Source organism: Macrobrachium nipponense, chromosome 13 (genome assembly GCF_015104395.2).
Source record: "Macrobrachium nipponense isolate FS-2020 chromosome 13, ASM1510439v2, whole genome shotgun sequence".
In the NCBI taxonomy this organism is placed as follows: Eukaryota; Metazoa; Arthropoda; class Malacostraca; order Decapoda; family Palaemonidae; genus Macrobrachium; species Macrobrachium nipponense.
The window spans coordinates 67,394,615-67,412,036 of record NC_087206.1 but is presented as its reverse complement, the minus strand read 5'-3'; positions in this window follow the sequence as shown (position 1 = coordinate 67,412,036).

Sequence of the window (17,422 nt, the reverse complement as noted above, 5' to 3'; positions counted from 1 at the left end):
TACGTTTTCATACATGTTAACCGAAGGGGAATTTTTTTTTTGGCAGATGATAATTTCGTCCTCTGGTGGATTCGAACCAGCGCAAAGAGGAGAAATCAGGACTTCAGTGAGTTACCGACTCCTCTGTGCGCTGGTTCGAATCCACGAGAGGAGGAAATTATTATTTGCTAAAAAATTCCCCTTCGGTGAACATATAAGAAAACGTATTAATTCCGAGGTAGAGCGAATTGGATAATAAAGGACATTTGTCCTTTAATATCCAATTGTAGCCTAATGCATAAATTGATATAGATATATAGTTATTATGAAACTACAGCAGAGGTAAAATTGGTGTATTATTAAAAATGTAAAGAAGAGGAGCATGTATAAAATTGGTGATATATCTGATTTGTGTCCTCCCTTGCTGATCTGATATTTCGTCGGAGACTATCCAGCACGGCATAAAGCAAGAGTTCCGAAATGAACGATCTCAGCCTTTACATCAACAACAGCAGCACTCTAGTAGATTCACATCAACCGTGCATTTGATGTCTTGGCCCGTCCCTTACGACGCTCCTGATTGGCAGTTGATAAGCCAATCATAGGGCTGGAAACTCTCAGTCTCTCGAGAGAGTTCACATAGGCAGGATGTATGTTCCATCTCTCCTTTGTCTAACACACTGGGGAGGAACTCTTAGCGTTAAATGAAATATTCAATGACTTCATTTGTCTGGGACGATCACACAAGGGAAGCATGTGGCCACAAGGCAGTGAGAGGAACAAAGGAAATGTTCATTTGAGAACTAGAAGTTTGAATTTTGAAAATGGGGAGTCATTGCGACACTAGGAGGTAAGGAACTGGTAGTATGACTGTTTCACAAGACGTACATGGATGCCATAGTAATTTGGACCTTTGTAGAAATGCGACGTCGGCTTTTCTCGGGTCTGGGCGCACCAGTAACGCCGTGGTAGGCCTAAAAGGGAAGGCTGGTGGCTGGACATCAGTCCGAGGTCACGACTGGAGCTTACTGAGGTCGAAGGCAGGTGTGTAGCATGGGTGTTGGGGGTCAGCTTAACCCCCCAAGAGCAGGGGCATCCTGGAAACAGACATACAGCCAGCAGAGGGTTCACAGGAAAAAGGAGCTTAAGACGTAGGCCTAATAAGTACCTGGCTACCTACACCCTCCTTTTTGGGATACGTCCTTAAGGCTGAGAAGTCTTTATTTCCCCCCTTCTAACAGGAAATTCCTATCTCTGGCTGGCATGCTTTGGGTTCCCACCTAAAATCAGCTGATATTTGGGTGAATATGGCTGCTCTTTTAGAAATAAAATACATTAAATACTGCTGGGAAGACGAGGCGATCAATAAATGTAACAGCTCCACCTGTTAAGAAGGCATTCACTCCCTTTCGGGCGTGAAGGCCTTGGCTAAATAAGTTGATCGTCTCGACTACCCAGTTCTCCTACTCTAACTGAAGTTTTTAGAGCAGCGATGCGGCTAACTACAGTGGCCTACCTAACTTATAGGTGGAGATGCAAAGTGTACTAACTTATTGGATTAATGTAGTCTAGCCTAAGTAAGAACTTCGGGTTGTCTGGGACGACAGTCTACTCTACCCCTATGTAAGGTTACTTGAAAATTCTACTTGCTACTACCCTAATGCCCTGGTACTAAATTATTAGCCTAACCTACTCATTACAATTAATTAAGACACGCAATCATTCCAGAGTGCGGTACGCACAGTAGTGGTTTATCGAACCTGAATTGTTAAAGTACATAAGATGAGGTAATGATGCGTGAGGATGACGAGTGATTAGTAGAGTACCAGGATGGAAATGTAATGAGGTAATTATGACATATACATGAGGGTTAGTATTACCATTTCTGGGGGTTAGAGGGTTAGTTTTACTGGCAGAGATCAGGCTGGCTGCCTTCTCTGGGTAGGTGCCAGGATCACTCTGCAAATGAATGTGACACTGTACCTCGGGCACAGGTGTCAAGGAGAGCATGTGGCTCTTGGGTTAGTGTGTTAATTACGTCCCTTCTTCTTCTTCTTCTCTTTATTCCTCCAGGGCCTGGCTATACCAGTCCTAGGAGTTGATAGAGGCACCGAGTCTGGGATAAGGCTAGAAACGCCGTCAGGTGCAGAGGCAGTGGTAGGCTGAGGGATGTCAGGAGAACACCCTACTTCTGTATCTGCAGCAACTGTCATAGAGGTGGAACCTACTGCAGGGGAGGCCCTCACTTCGGCTGCTGCGACAGCCGTCGTAAGGGTAAGACTCCAGGCTGACTCCTGGTCGGGCAGTTCCTGGTTGTCCAGAGGAGGTGAGAAGGTAAGGTCTGCCGGAGGCTCATCCTCGGGCGACAGAGGTGAGGGTGAAGAAGAATCATGGACTGGAGATTGGCCATGGGCTGCGGTAAGCTCCATGCCTGTTGGAGCATCTCCTGAAGGAGGATCCTTGATAAGGTTAGGCACCGGCGCTAACTCGGGGCCAGGTGCGGAGGTCAAAGTTTGTGGTGGCTCTATGTCCAGGCTGGATGGAACTTGGCACTGCTCAGTGCTGCCAAGTGGCACTGGCAGAGTGTTCAGGTTGACTGGACCTGTGACGGGTACCGGAGGTGCAATACCTCTCAGCGGGTCCTTGGTAATGGGAGACAGAGGCTCCTGTCTCTCGTGGAAGGCTAAGCCTTGTGGAACATGGACAGTGTCCGCTGCTGGTAGTCTGCTAGGGCACCTAGGCCAATTCATGGAGTGCCCTAGTACATTGCAGGTTTTGCAACGGAACTGTGAATAATCAATCTCCCTCCTTGGTAACGGGGGAGACTGTTGGTGGACGTACTTCCTGGAGGAAGTAGAATTTCGATGACCCCTTGCTTTGGAGTGATTTGTCGTGGGGTTAGGACCCCTAGGCTTTTTGAAATGTGAGGGAGACTTCATGTCTTGCCCTAGGAGGAGGTCATAACCTCCTGGAATGTAGCTTGCAACTGCAAGGGTACAAACTTTGGAAAAATGAGGTCTGGTGACCCTCAATTGGATGGTCGGAAGGATCAGCTTAATATGATTGATACCTTCAATGGTGATCAATTGACGTCTATCAACGTTAGCCCCTCGGGGGATTCGGTCTTCCCGTATCAGGGAGATTTGAGCGCCAGAGTCGTCATAGGCTCTGACGTGGCTTGGCGGATAATGGCTTTGGAGGGGTGCGACAGTTATAGGGCCCTGAGCTGGGGTTCCTAGTGAGGAAGAATTCGTGACGGCCATTGCGATGGCAGGAATATTAAAATTCGCGCACCCTCCGTAGTTGGCAGACATTTGACCCTTGCTGCCACAGTCTCGGCAGAACTTGTTCCAGAACTTCTTCCGTGGCACTGGAAGATAAGGCCGAGATGGCACCACAGGTTGCGAATCTGTGGGGTCACCAAGGCTTGCAGTGTGCTCTGGCACAGGTGAAGAGTCCTCTCTGGCAGTGATTGGATGTGAGGAGGTTAAGGAATCCTCCGTTGAATCACCCTCGGAAACAAGTCCGGGGTTAACTGGTGGGCTTACCTCTTCAAAAGTGGACGAGGTAGAAGGTGAGATGGTAAGAGGCTAACCAGAGACAGCGGGACTGTGAGACACAGTGGGTGTAGGGCTGGAAGCTGGCAGAGTGGCTTGAGCTAAGATACTCTCCTTACGGGCCTTCTCCCGCTTGATTTCGAGTTCCTTCTCCTTGAGAGCTAGCTCATGCTTTCGCTCTTCTTCACTTGCCTTCCTTTCTGCTTCTCTTTCCTTTCTCTCTACTTCTCTGGCTTTTCTCTGGTTTTCTTTTTCTTCCTTTTCTTGCAGGCGCGCGGCATCCTGCTGCGCTTTCATCCACTGGTCAAGTGCTGGTCCAGTGTAACCGGCCTCCTTGCCCAGAGTTATGAGGGTTCACAGCTTCTCTAGCTCTATGGCAAAGAAGTCGTGGGAAGCAGGGGAAGCCTTTTTTCTTAGTCTGCAGTGGAGGCTCGGATGAAAATGATGGCTAGGAACAGTACTGGATGGAATGGGAGTGCCTACTGTGTAATGTGGCACTCACTCAGAAATGTGTTCTGCAAGGTGGTAAGGAAAAGTCTTGAAAGGCTGGGTGCTCTGTGGCACTCAGGAAGTGTCCCGTAAGTTGGTGGTGCTTCTGGAATGGCACCTTCTAATGAGGTGAGACAATCGAATGGAGTGTACAGCGTACGTCACACTTAAGGGCGTTCCTAACTTGGGAGACGCTGGAATGGGCAACCTGTGGGTCCAATACAGGCGCACGACAATGGTGGATACTCTAATGAATGGGCGTTCCGTAAGACGGACACGCAGATAGAATGGCTACTTTTTACGGCTGTACAGGTGCACGGCACTTTGAGGAAGCGTTCCTTGGGCATCACTAGCAGTGCTGGAATAGCGGCACTTCAGGAGGTGTTCCTTTGGAGCACTGGTAGCATGCTGGTGTGTCCCGTCAGATGACACTAAATGCGGTGTACTCAAATATACTCAAGAGAAATGGTACTGTTCGTGGCAGAATGTAATGGTGGAGGAGAGAAAGTAAAAGGTGGGAGTACCTCAGCAGCCAGTCGATGGACAGTGTCAAGAATTAGTGGCACTGTAAAATGATAAGGCCTGACGTGCACTGGTGGTGGCCAGTCCTAGACTGGTAACGACTTCCTTGATGGAAGTAATGAGGTTGCGGTGCACACTGCAATCTGTGCTTGCGGTATACGCAAGTCTTTTGTGATAAAAAATTAAAAGACCACTCAGGCAACGACAGGTAATGGTAGCTTGAAAATGCTCATTCCTGGGCTGAAGTACTCGATAAATGAAATAAATGGACACAGACGCGTATCACGCTCAGTGTAAATGTAAAACACAAGAGACTAAAGTAATGTTAATGTTAGTAACAGACGTAGTACTCTTGGCTTGGTGAACAATAGGTTCTCTCTCTCTCTCTCTCTCTCTCTCTCTCTCTCTCTCTCTCTGAGAGGGTGAAAATGATATATGATGAACTCCCTTGTATTTATTGAACTAATACTTTTAGTTTTAATATGACGCAACTTGCGTTAAATGATTCCCTTACGTTAAGTTTTTAATGGAAGAATTGCTTTGGATAAGGTTTATGAAAACGATAATGCGCTAGCGATGAACGATATTTACGTTACTGGTAGTGGCTTGTGCTTATATGAAATGTTTTGCGTTTTCATATGAAATGTACAACGACGCGTTTTGCATTAACAAATCTTGTACTCTACTTTGAAGATTTACGTTAATTAACTTTACGTAAGGATACTAGGTCCTTGTGACAAGTGAAATAACGGTAAGGATTTGAAACGATGTTAGCAAACATTTGTAAAAGAGGTTATGTTAAGTCCGAAGTGAAATGAAACTTTCGCTCAGCGAGCGGGTGAGCGATACGAGGTGAAACGCGATGAGCGAACAGAGGACAGCTGATTTCTGTAAAAGCGAAAACGATTTACAACACAAAATTCTAATTTCTTATTCAAAGCAAATTAACTTTAATTTCTCTGGCAGAATGATAGATACTAGTATCGAGATTGATATTATTTACGTTAAAACTTCAAGACCTACGTTACTTTGCTTAAATAATTGAGATAATGCTGAAAGGGATAAAAACATGGCTGCGCGTTGTGCGAAACAAAGGTTGGCTGGGAGGCCTGAGAGAGCGCATGTGCTAACCTGACGAAGCTGGCAGGCTAAGCGGTTGCCAACACTTGGAATGAAAACTAAGTTAAAATGAATTCCCCTAATATATCACAGACAAAAGAATTGTACACTTCTTTTGCCGTAACTATTAGTAGAACACTCTTAACTAGCTAGGCTTGCTAACTCAATAATAAATCCTGGCAAAGCACTTCCTAGTTTGAACTAGTACTTTCTGGCATCTATCTTACACACGTGCTCGTGATACACGTTAACAGAGGATTCGCGGGGCAAATTGTTTGCTTGCCACTAAAATTAAGCTCTGGCGCTTTTGCCGTTACAATAATAATATTTCTCACTTAACACTTTTTTAAACCACTTCTAAAATAATTCCTTAACTTACCTTAAGCTAACATTGTTTATAAAATGAATCACATATGAATTATATACCTTACCGTGAGTCAGTGTGTGTCTTCCGCTGCAAGTGTGCTTTGATTTGTGCTTTGTAAAATCATTTACAGTTTTACATTTTACAAGGGATAACGCGATTTACAAGCTTTTTAAGCAAGCCCGGATTCGATGCTGGCAAGCTTCACCATTATTACGTTTTATGCCCTGGCCTGAAGGGGCTCAAATACATAAACGAAAATAGTTGAGGGAAAAAGCAGAATAAATTACTCGAACTTACCTTAAAAGGATTTATAGTGTTAATTTACTCTAAAGGAGGTCGCCAGAAAACTCAGCTAATTACTTTGCATACATTTATTTACAGAAGGCTGCTTAATAGCCTGGGAAAAGTAAATGCAACTTGTCCACACGTGGGACCAATATTATCTCTCACAAGGGGATAGCTGGATAAAAATGAGGTTCCCGTAAAAGCTGGCTTTCAAAATTGTTCATATGTCTTCCGGTAAAGCATCACTTGCGGGCGCGAAGACTTGGACATGTGACTCAGGAAATCTGGAAGAAATCCCAGATTAGACACAAAATAATCAGAGTTTTTGCACAAGTTACAGTTACTCACTTTGTCTAACACACTGGGGAGGAACTCTTAGCGTTAAATGAAATATTCAATGACTTCATTTGTCTGGGACGATCACACAAGGGAAGCATGCGGCCACAAGGCAGTGGGAGGAACAAAGGAAATGTTCATTTGAGAATTAGAAGTTTGAATTTTGAAAATGGAGAGTCATTGCGACACTAGGAGGTAAGGAACTGGTAATACGACTGTTTCACAAGACGTACATGGATGCCATAGTAATTTGAACCTTTGTAGAAATGCAGCGTCAGCTTTGTCTCGGGTCTGGGCGCACCAGTAGTGCCGTGGTAGGCCTAAAATGGAAGGCTGGTGGCTGGGCATCCGTCCGAGGTCACGACTGGAGCTTACTGAGGTCGAAGGCAGGTGTGTAGCATGGGTGTTGGGGTCAGCTTAACCCTCCAAGAGCAGGGCATCCTGGAAACAGAACATACGGCCAGCAGAGGGTTCACAGGAAAAGGAGCTTATGATGTAGGCCTAATAAGTACCTGGCTACCTACACCCTCCCTTTTGGGATACGTCCTCAAGACTGAGAAGTCGTTATTTCCCCCCTTCTAACAGGAAATTCCTATCTCTGGCTGGCATGCTTTGGGTTCCCACTTAAAATCAGCTGATATTTGGGTGAATATGGCTGCTCTTTTAGAAATAAAATACATTAAATACTGCTGGGAAGACGAGGCGGTCAATAAATGTAACAATATATATAATATAATATATATATATATATATATAATATATATATATATATATATATATATATATATATATATATTATATATAAAATGATCACTTCGATCGCATGCAGATTGTTATATCGGTTTCTCCTAAGGAGGAAAAATAAACGTCCATATCTGTCTCCAGAGCGACACAGGAGAGAGACTTGGCCTCCCTCCACTGAAGAAGTAAAAAACTCACACCCGATAATTTGGCGCAAAATCCCGGAGGAAAATTGTTGCGGGCAGATTCCAATAGGTATTTGGGAACGTTCGGGATTTCATACATTTTCTCATCTCGAAGTCTGGAATGTTTTGTGTCGCAAATTTATTAAAACGATAAATTGTAAATGTACGATAGTTGTCGCAGCCATTTGACGCAATTTGAAAACCAGGGAAAGTTGACGGCATAATTTTGGGATGGTAAATTTCAAATTCTTCCCCCGCCCCTTCCCGTTTAGCGATATTTTGCATGATTTTCAATTTTACATTAAGGATCTATCGTTTTTTTTAAACATGATAAATTTATATTTAAAATCTCCTCATAGAAAACTGAACCAAACTTTGCAGAAATGGTTTCCGATATTTTCATATGCAATGAATAAGAACTGCTTTCAAACACTTAAATTACCCTACGTATCAAACGTATTGATAAGAACAACCATTAAAAAAAACGGCGTCCGGCACCACTAGGTCTAAAGGTTTCTAGAAATCGTCTTAACAGAACCTATTAAAACGAAACTCGTCATATGAAAAAACTTGCGTAAAATAATATCAGTGGTCTGTTGTACTGGTGCATTCGTAAATAAAGACTCCACATCTTAGCTTAACCATTATAAGATCCGAGTCCTGAGCAAGAATAGTCTGTTTTTTCTTCATCTTCTTCTTCTTTTTTAAACTTGTATGAATTTCTAAGGCTGTGAGATTTTTCAGCCAAGGGGTTAAGCATGGGAGCTAGATATCTTTCCAGTTTGTAGTTGGCGTTATTCTATAGGGCGGATACGAACATTATCTTTGTTGGCCTTTTGGTAGGCGTTCAATTCTCGGGCATTCCATTGAGGGGTCAGAGATGTGTATTTCTGGTGATAGAAGTTCACTCTCGACGTGGTTCGGAAGTCCCGTAAAGCCGTTGGTCCAGTTGCTGAATAACCACTGGTCCCATGCAACGTAAAAACATTATACAAACAAACAAACAAAACATACATACATTGAACCATAAGGTGGCCTTTAGCTTTACAGGGAATGATAATTATTTTCAGTGATGATGCCACGTTCTTTTAAGCATTTCAGAAATCTATGAATACGGTATTCTACTTGTAAACGTTGTTGAAAATTCGTGAGATCCTAAAATCAGGAACATGGTATCAGCATTTTAGATCTAGCGGCGCTGGGCACCAGTTTTTTTTTTTTTTTTTTTTTTTTTTTTTCACAAATTGATGGTACAGATACGGGGGGCTCTTGCGCTCGAACCCATCTTCGCCGATACCTTCATGCCCTCGCTTGAAAGAGCTCCTGTTTCGTACTTGTCCATTTAATTACACAATTCACAATGTTCTAAGAGGTCCACAATAATAGAAAAAAATGTTGCGAGTTCGTTTGTAATTTAAAACCCCTTTACAAAACTTTCGAACCCTTCCCAGGGAAGTCCAAAATGGACTGAAGTTGAACCCAGGGAAGGGTTCGAAATTCGCTTTGTGAAGGGTTTTTTAAAAAAAAAAAAAAATTAAATATACACGAACTCGCAACATTTTTTCTATTATTGTTGGACCTCTTAGAGACATTAAATATACTCTCGCGATAGGAAGTTTTTTCCAACAATTTCACTATGTGGACGACACCTTTCCCCTTTCCAGAGGTCAGCCTGACGCCGAGTAAGGTTTTTAAGTTCCATCAATCAAAACATTTCACCCAAAATATTAAATTCGCGATTGAACACGAGGCTAACGATCAGTTGCATTTTTTTTTCAAAAATATTTTAATTATACGCTCTTCTCAAAGCTTCTCTACTTCTGTTTAAAAAAAAAAGACATTTCTCTGGTCTTGGTATAAATTTTTATAGTATATATATATATATATATATATATATATATATATATATATATATATATATATATATATATACATATATATATATATATATATATATATATATATATATATATATATATATATATATATATATATATATATATATATATATATATATTATATATATATAGTATATATATATATATATATATATTAAATTTTACATATATATACGTATACTTTTAATTACTACACAAATTGAAAGGGAGAAAGATTGATTTATTTTCCAATAGTCTTTTCCGCTTTCCCTTCTCGTCCGATCTTTCGTTGTCATTCCCGTTCTCTCTTTTAAGAAACAGAGAGAAATATTTTTAAACCGAGCTCCCTCATTTCCATGCCATTCAATATTTACCGAGAGTGGAAATCTCATCAAAAGAATAACGATTCCCTCTTTTTGGCAAGAAGAAGCAGCCATATGTGTTTAGTTCGAGTCGCTCACAATGGTATCACCTCTCTCTCTCTCTCTCTCTCTCTCTCTCTCTCTCTGAGTCTGAGTCTGAAACCCTACACCTTTTACAAGTAATAAAATGGCAATTATAATTAATGAAAAAAATAAAAGCTAACTAAATTGTTCATAGCATATTAAAGAAACATTTTAAATGTTAACGACAAAGCACTGTATTTGGTTATTTAAAAGAAATTTTTTATTAAATAAAGGTAAATGTCATATGATGAACATTTATCAAATAAAAATTATGTAAATGCATGAAAATTTCTGTTAAATATGATTTAATGTATTTTTCTAATAAAAGATGAAAAAAACGTTATACTTTGAGAGAAGATGAAAAGAATGTAGTAAAATATAGATTTTTTTTTCAGGTGATAAACGTCAGTGAATAATTCCGAATAAGTGAAAAATAATGTACGAAACATTAAGTGAATACGAACAACTTAATTGGTTTTTTACCAGTTACATTTTGGAGCCTTCATCGTACCCAGACCAGCAGTTAGAGTGACCCATGAATGAAGACCGAGTCATTTGCAGATCATGAAATTCAGTGAATGGCCAGACCCCTAAATTAGTTTTTCCTTTTCGTTTACTCGGGGAGTAAGCCTACAAACTACTCTGTTCTTGTTGTTGGGGGAGGGGATGTAGGAAAGGTCTATGGAAAAGCCTGAAAATATCTGGAAAAGGTGTTTAGCGTTGAGTCAAAGATACAGGAATTTTAGGATAGGATATATGTGATTTATTTATTAGAATGAGAATGTAAAAAATAAATAATGTGCATTTTAGCGTATTTGTTTTAATTTTCGTTTAGTGAAACAACGCCTTATTTGACCGTAGATTTTAGCATGCGTCCTGAGTAAGCTAGAGGTCGGATCATGACTTATTTTATGGACGCAAATATATTTCAAAGGTGAAATTAACCTTCATTAATATCTCTAAAGATTCATAAACTTTCTCTCTAGTCTATTAGCGCAAGAGAAGGTCGTTACGCTTTTGCAGAATTTAGGTTAAGTGACCTCTGGCGCTCCTTGGGCATCCTAGGTCACAAAAGACTTGACCCGCTGCGATTTGCACTTCCTACTTACATATTGAATACTACTTTATTTCTCTGTAAAAACAATCTGCTTTTCTCTGTTTGTTTTCACTCCGAGTAAAATCAAAGCTCTGGTTTTACATAACTCTTCCGTCATCATACAAAAAAAAGCTTAAAATTTTGTAAATGTATTAAAAAATATCGTCTCAGGATTCTTTTATTTATTATTATTAATTTTGCTTCTCTAGAAGTTTCTGTCCTGCAACGCTGCTTGGAGTTTTACCAGACTTTCCAGCAGGCATAAGAGGGACGTATTCTCCACCAAAGAAAATAAATAAATAAGATGGCTTCAGTTATATGTCTTTTTACTTATTTTTTAGTCTTGGCGATAATATTCTTTTATATCAAAATGCCTCCTGCTATTTGTGCTTTCTGGTGAGAGCAAATCGGGATATTTTCAGTGCAAATTATAATGAAGTTCTACTCTTATTATGTAAATTACAAAAGCAAAGTATCTGAACAATGATATATAAAAACGAATTATGTTAGTTGCTATTACCAATACCTTTCCTTAACCTGATCTGATCTGTCGGGCTCGAGGACACAATTACGTACAAATCTGAAAGGTGTGCTCAGCGAAGAGTCTCATTGAAAGCCAGCTTCATTACATGATTAGCAGAAGTCAATCCAGATTCTTTACTCATTTTCCCGACGATAGGCTTATGATAATCTAGCTGAACCAAACGGCTCCTGGAACCTCGGCGAGATTCATTGTCCAATTCCCGGGGATTCGTTTTGCACACGAGTGCAGCAATTAACTGGCTATCCTAATATTAAGCAGCGCTTGAATTAATCCTACTCCGGCATAAGTAAATCATATCGCGGACGGAAGACGCGTAATTGTGACATTAAGGTACGGCTCTCAATGAAGCTTAATTCAGTCGTATGACATCGCAATGTTCATTTTGCATTTTAGCTGCATTCTGAATGACCTCATTTAAAGTAGAGGGTAAGTTTGTTCTTCAACTAAAATGCCTTTCTAGTGAGTTGGATTTACGAGCATTGAGATGAGGATACTGAGGTGGATTATGGGAATATCGCGGCTTTGAGAGATTGGAAAATGATGAAATAAGAAGAAGGCCAGGCAGGCTTAGTCAAGACGACAGAGGTGATAAGAGAGTCACGATTGAGACGGTATGGGCGTGTGTTGAGGATGGATGACGAGGAGAGAGTGAAGAGGGCTTGGGAGGAACCTGTTAGAGGAAGAAGATCGAGAGGGAGACAGAGAATTAGATGGCGAGATAAAGTGAAGGAAGATATTATGGAGAGAAGAAGTTTGGTGGAGGATGATCCCTTTGATAGAAGGCAGTGGAGGAGAAGGCGCATCAGGCAACCGACCCTTCAATGTAGAGATAACGGTGGAAAAGAAGGCCTTAGCGTTATATCTTTGCAAATATATAACTGTACAGACCTACGAAATATTTCTTTGAAGAAAGGCCAAAGTTTATTTTGGTTGTTCCACCACTGAACGTCTGGTCCCGATATACATAAGTCCGACGATAACGCAGAATGTAGACTCATAATACGACCATTCGATGATCATATTGATAAGACATGATATGTTGAACATTGAACTTGACCGTTTTTATAACTCATTTACCATGGCAGCCGTGTTGATTTTGATTCCATTTCGTTTTGGAAAGGGAGAAAATAATTTTCCTTTTATCTATCTATATTTCAGTTTACCATGTATTAATTAAGTTTTAATGAGCAGCAACTAAAAACTTCAATATGAAACGTTATTAATATCTCCTAGTTACGTTTTTGCACAATGTATAGTTATATATAACGAGAAACTAAAATTATTTGAGAAAACTATATCCCAAAAAAAAAAAATTCCATTTCTATTCTTATTACAATTTGCAGGCAGTACAAAATTGAAAATTGTAAGTCCAGGAGAAGATGGATTAGATAACGGAAAGCTGTCTTTTTTGAAATGGAAATGAAATAGAAGAGAGAGATGAGAGAGGAGAGAAGAGAGAGACGAGAATTGATTTAGAAGGAGAAGAGAATTCATATTTATTGCATGTTGCAAATAACTCACCATCTTTTTGAAGGTGTTAGATACAGTGAAAGAAATCACTCCTCAGAACAAGACCGTTGTATCTGTGTTCCAAAATCTTTTTGTGACGTAACGTAATTGGGTAGAGAAAGCTTTGGAGAACTTTGCTTTTGTAGTCCATACATTCTGTCTTGTTCAAGTTCCCGACCACGGTATACCTAGACCGTGGTCGTGAATAAGACACAGTATAGGCGTAGATTGTCATGGATTATGAACTGTCTCACTCCGGTATCCAATAGGCACAGGGTATATGATCTAATACCCATTAGTCTCAACGTTAGAGAGAGAGAGAGAGAGAGAGATTTGCATTCATCACTTCATTTGATACTAAGACTGCATTACTAGGGTTTATCAGATACCTAAAGAAGATTTACAAATTACATTTCAATATGCCCTGTCTGACCTGTCTCATTGCTGTCCTTGTAACCGGTAGGAGAAAAGACACTGTTACTTCGGAAATGAAATACTTCACTGTATATACTTTTGGAAAAGTTTTGATGGTGCTGAAGCTTAAATAAATTCGTTCTTGAGAATGTTTACAGGTGCCTATGCAATCAGAAATCTAGATTACTGTTAGTCTGTCTGATCTACCAAACTGTTTAGGGAAGGCTTTGCAGGATTCTGATTGTGAATGAGGTTAGCTTCAGAAAACTGCAGATTGACTCAAAATTGTGGTTAATTGTTTTGAGGTTTCGTTCCACTAGATGTCACTACAACCATTTTTTTTTTTAACTTTCATTCTTCTTCAAGACGAATCCTTGTTTTACAGATTTTTCCTCACTGATTTCATGACGGAGAGAGAGAGAGAGAGAGAGAGAGAGAGAGAGAGTTCTGATTTACAATATGGTAACACTCATATGAACCTGCTGGCGATAGTAATTTTGCCTCACTGATTCAAGACAGACAGACAAACAGACAGAGAGAGAGAGAGAGATAGAGAGAGAGAGAGAGAGAGAGAGAGAGAGAGTTTTGATTTACATTATGGCAACACTCATATGAACCTGCTGGCGATAGTAAACTAAATTAGATTTCCAGTTACTAATAAGACATCTTCAGAGAGATCAGATCTAATGAAACGCTTAATGAATGTAATTCTATCCCTCCTCCCCACCTATAATCAATGAGCTGGTGTTCCTTGGAATGTTTTGTGAGGGCGATATCCATTTAACAGTCATCAGTATATTATATCAGTAAGTATGTCAAATTGTTATTACAAGGTATTAACGTTTGGCCATTAGGTTTGTCAATTACTGACAAGTTGGATTACAATTTAAATTTAAAGGCTTTTTGTAGAAAGGCCACCTCTGATAATAATCTGTCAGTATATATATATATATATATATATATGAATGATGTATATAGATATGTATTATATATATAATATTATAGTTATATAGGGTATGATGTACTATAATAGTGTTATAAATAGCTAGATGATACTATATAGAGACTATACATACACACACACACACCAACACACACAACTACAATATAAGATATATTATTATAATATATATATATATATAGATATATACCTATTTATATATGATATAAATTGTTATATATGTATATATATGTAATAAATATATATAGTAATATTATATATAATATATATAATTATATACATACACACACACACACACATGAAACCTGCTGGCGATAGTAAACTAAATTAGATTTCCAGTTACTAATAAGACATCTCAGAGAGATCAGATCTAATGAAACGCTTCTAATGAATGTAATCTATCCCTCCTCCACCTATAATAAGAGCTGTGTCCTTTTTTTTGCGGAAAATTTTTGAGGCGATATCATTTACATCATCAGTATATATATCAGTAAGTATGTCAATTGTTATTACAAGATATTTACGTTTTGGCATTAGTTTGTCATTACTGACAAGTTGATTACAATTTAAATAAAGGATTTTTGTTTTTAGAAAGGCACCTCTGATAATAATCTGTCAGTATATATATATATATATATATATATATATATATATATATATATATATGTATATATGTAATATATATGGGTATATATATGTATGTATATATATATATATATATATATATATATATATATATATTATATATGTATATATATATATATACATACACACACACACACACACACACACACACACACATATATATATATATATATATATATATATATATATATATATATATATATATATATATATATATATTTATATATGTATGTGTCTCTATGTATATGCGTGTATACATAAAGTAAAAAGCTAAAAAGCCACAATAATGTATATGATTGACTGTATTTTCTCAAATAGAGAAAAAAAAAGGTTAAAAGGTGGGAGCCTCTGGCCCGTTGCAAAAATGAATAAAAAAATACTTGTATTTCTTAAGAAGACAATTGACGGTTTTTTTTCTTTTTATTGTAACAGTCCATGAAACCATCGAACAATCCTTCGGCATATTATGTAATAGCTGTTTCCCCGTATATCTGTGAACCAGACGTCGAGATCATTTCATTCACGGTATCATTGTAAATTATTGCATCGTTCTGTCGTCTGAGTCTTTCAAAATCTATTATTGTCTGGAAAATATTACTCAAACTGCTATATGAGTCACAGTTTCACAGTTGAATTATGGCGAATGTGGATTGACTAGTGTGTCGGATGTAAGGATTAAAGACAGTACTGAAGTGATCTTCAGTAAAATAATTTTTCTTATGAGAAATAAATTGCTGAATAGTTAATAGATCTGGGAGAGGTTTCCTTGAAATGACACCCTCGTGAACTAATACATTTTTCTATATTTACTATTAATTCCCTGGTTTCATATGCCATCCAACCACTCATAGTCCCTTTTTAACTGCCCTTAGTCCTGAATGGATGAGAAGTGTCACATTGATTGGCCTTAGAAGCAGATTTTCATGAACCAATTTCAGTGAAAAGCACAATTGAGAAATTATTCAAAGTATGTCGTACCTAACAAGCAAACAAATTCTTAAATAAAAAAAATCAGGGCTTTATCGTTCAATTGACTTCTATAAAGTGCTATAAATTTTCCTAATAATCTCTCTCTCTCTCTCTCTCTCTCTCTCTCTCTCTCTCTCTCTCTCTCTCTCTCTCTCTGTTTCACAATTGAGAAATTATTCAAAATATGTCGTACCTTACAAACAAAAAATTTCTTAAATGAAAAAATTCAGGGTTTTATGGTTCAATTCATTTCTATAAGTTATCAACTTTCCTAATAATCTCTCTCTCTCTCTCTCTCTCTCTCTCTCTCTCTCTCTCTCTCTCTGCGTGTGTGTGTGTTTCACAATTGAGAAATTATTCGAAGTATGTCGTACCTAACAGAAAATATCTAACGAAACAAATAAAGAAAAATGAAGGATCTCTCTCTCTCTCTCTCTCTCACCTCCTCTCTCTCTCTCTCTCTCTCTCTCTCTCTCTCTCTCTCTGGCTAAGTTGAAAATGTTGTTTTGCTGGATGTTTGTGTTTTCGTAGAGGGAGGGACAGCATACAAAAGTATAAAGCAACTCAGAGAGGGATGTGTCGGTCCACCTGTGTATCAGATCAAATGGATGTTGTACCTATTTGGGAATATCGAAGACTATCTACACAGTAAACATTAGGTTCTCTGCAAATAATCACATTCTCAATTAAGTTCTCTCCCGTAGGAGGGATAATGCCGTCCTTGGACCATTGCTTCAACCACTTTCATTCCTTTACTGTACCTCCTTTCATATTCTCTTTCTTCATCTGACTTTCCACCCTCTTTTAACAATGGAATCATAGTGCAACTGCTTTGAGGTTTTCCTCGTGTTACACCTTCCAAACCTATGACTGTCAATTTCCATTTCCGTGCTGAATGACCTCATAGGCCCCAGTGCTTGGCCTATGGTCTAAATACTATATTCATTCAGTAAAGTTTTTATTTTCACAAAGTATAAATTGACACAGTAGTCTTTCAAAAATTTTTGGAAGAGAAAACTGTAATGTTATCTATGGTTGTTGTTACTTTCCTTTTTGTGTGTCGGCTTATAATAAACAGTGATTGAAATACTCTTTTATGAGGGTTTCTCGATCTGCGATATTAGATCTCATCCACAAGTCTTTCTCTAGGTAGTGAAACGCTGTTCTTATATAATCAACTGCAGCAGTGCTTCTACCTACCTACACCTTCTGGTAAGACTCAGAAATAACGTTTATCAATTAATTTCAATAAAAATTAATTTAAATAGCAAACATGTAAAAAATGCGCCATAGTTTCTTCGGCGCAATCAAGTTGTCTGTACAGCGTATAATCAAGGCCACCGAAAATAGATCCGTCATTCGTAGGTCTCGCCATAATGCT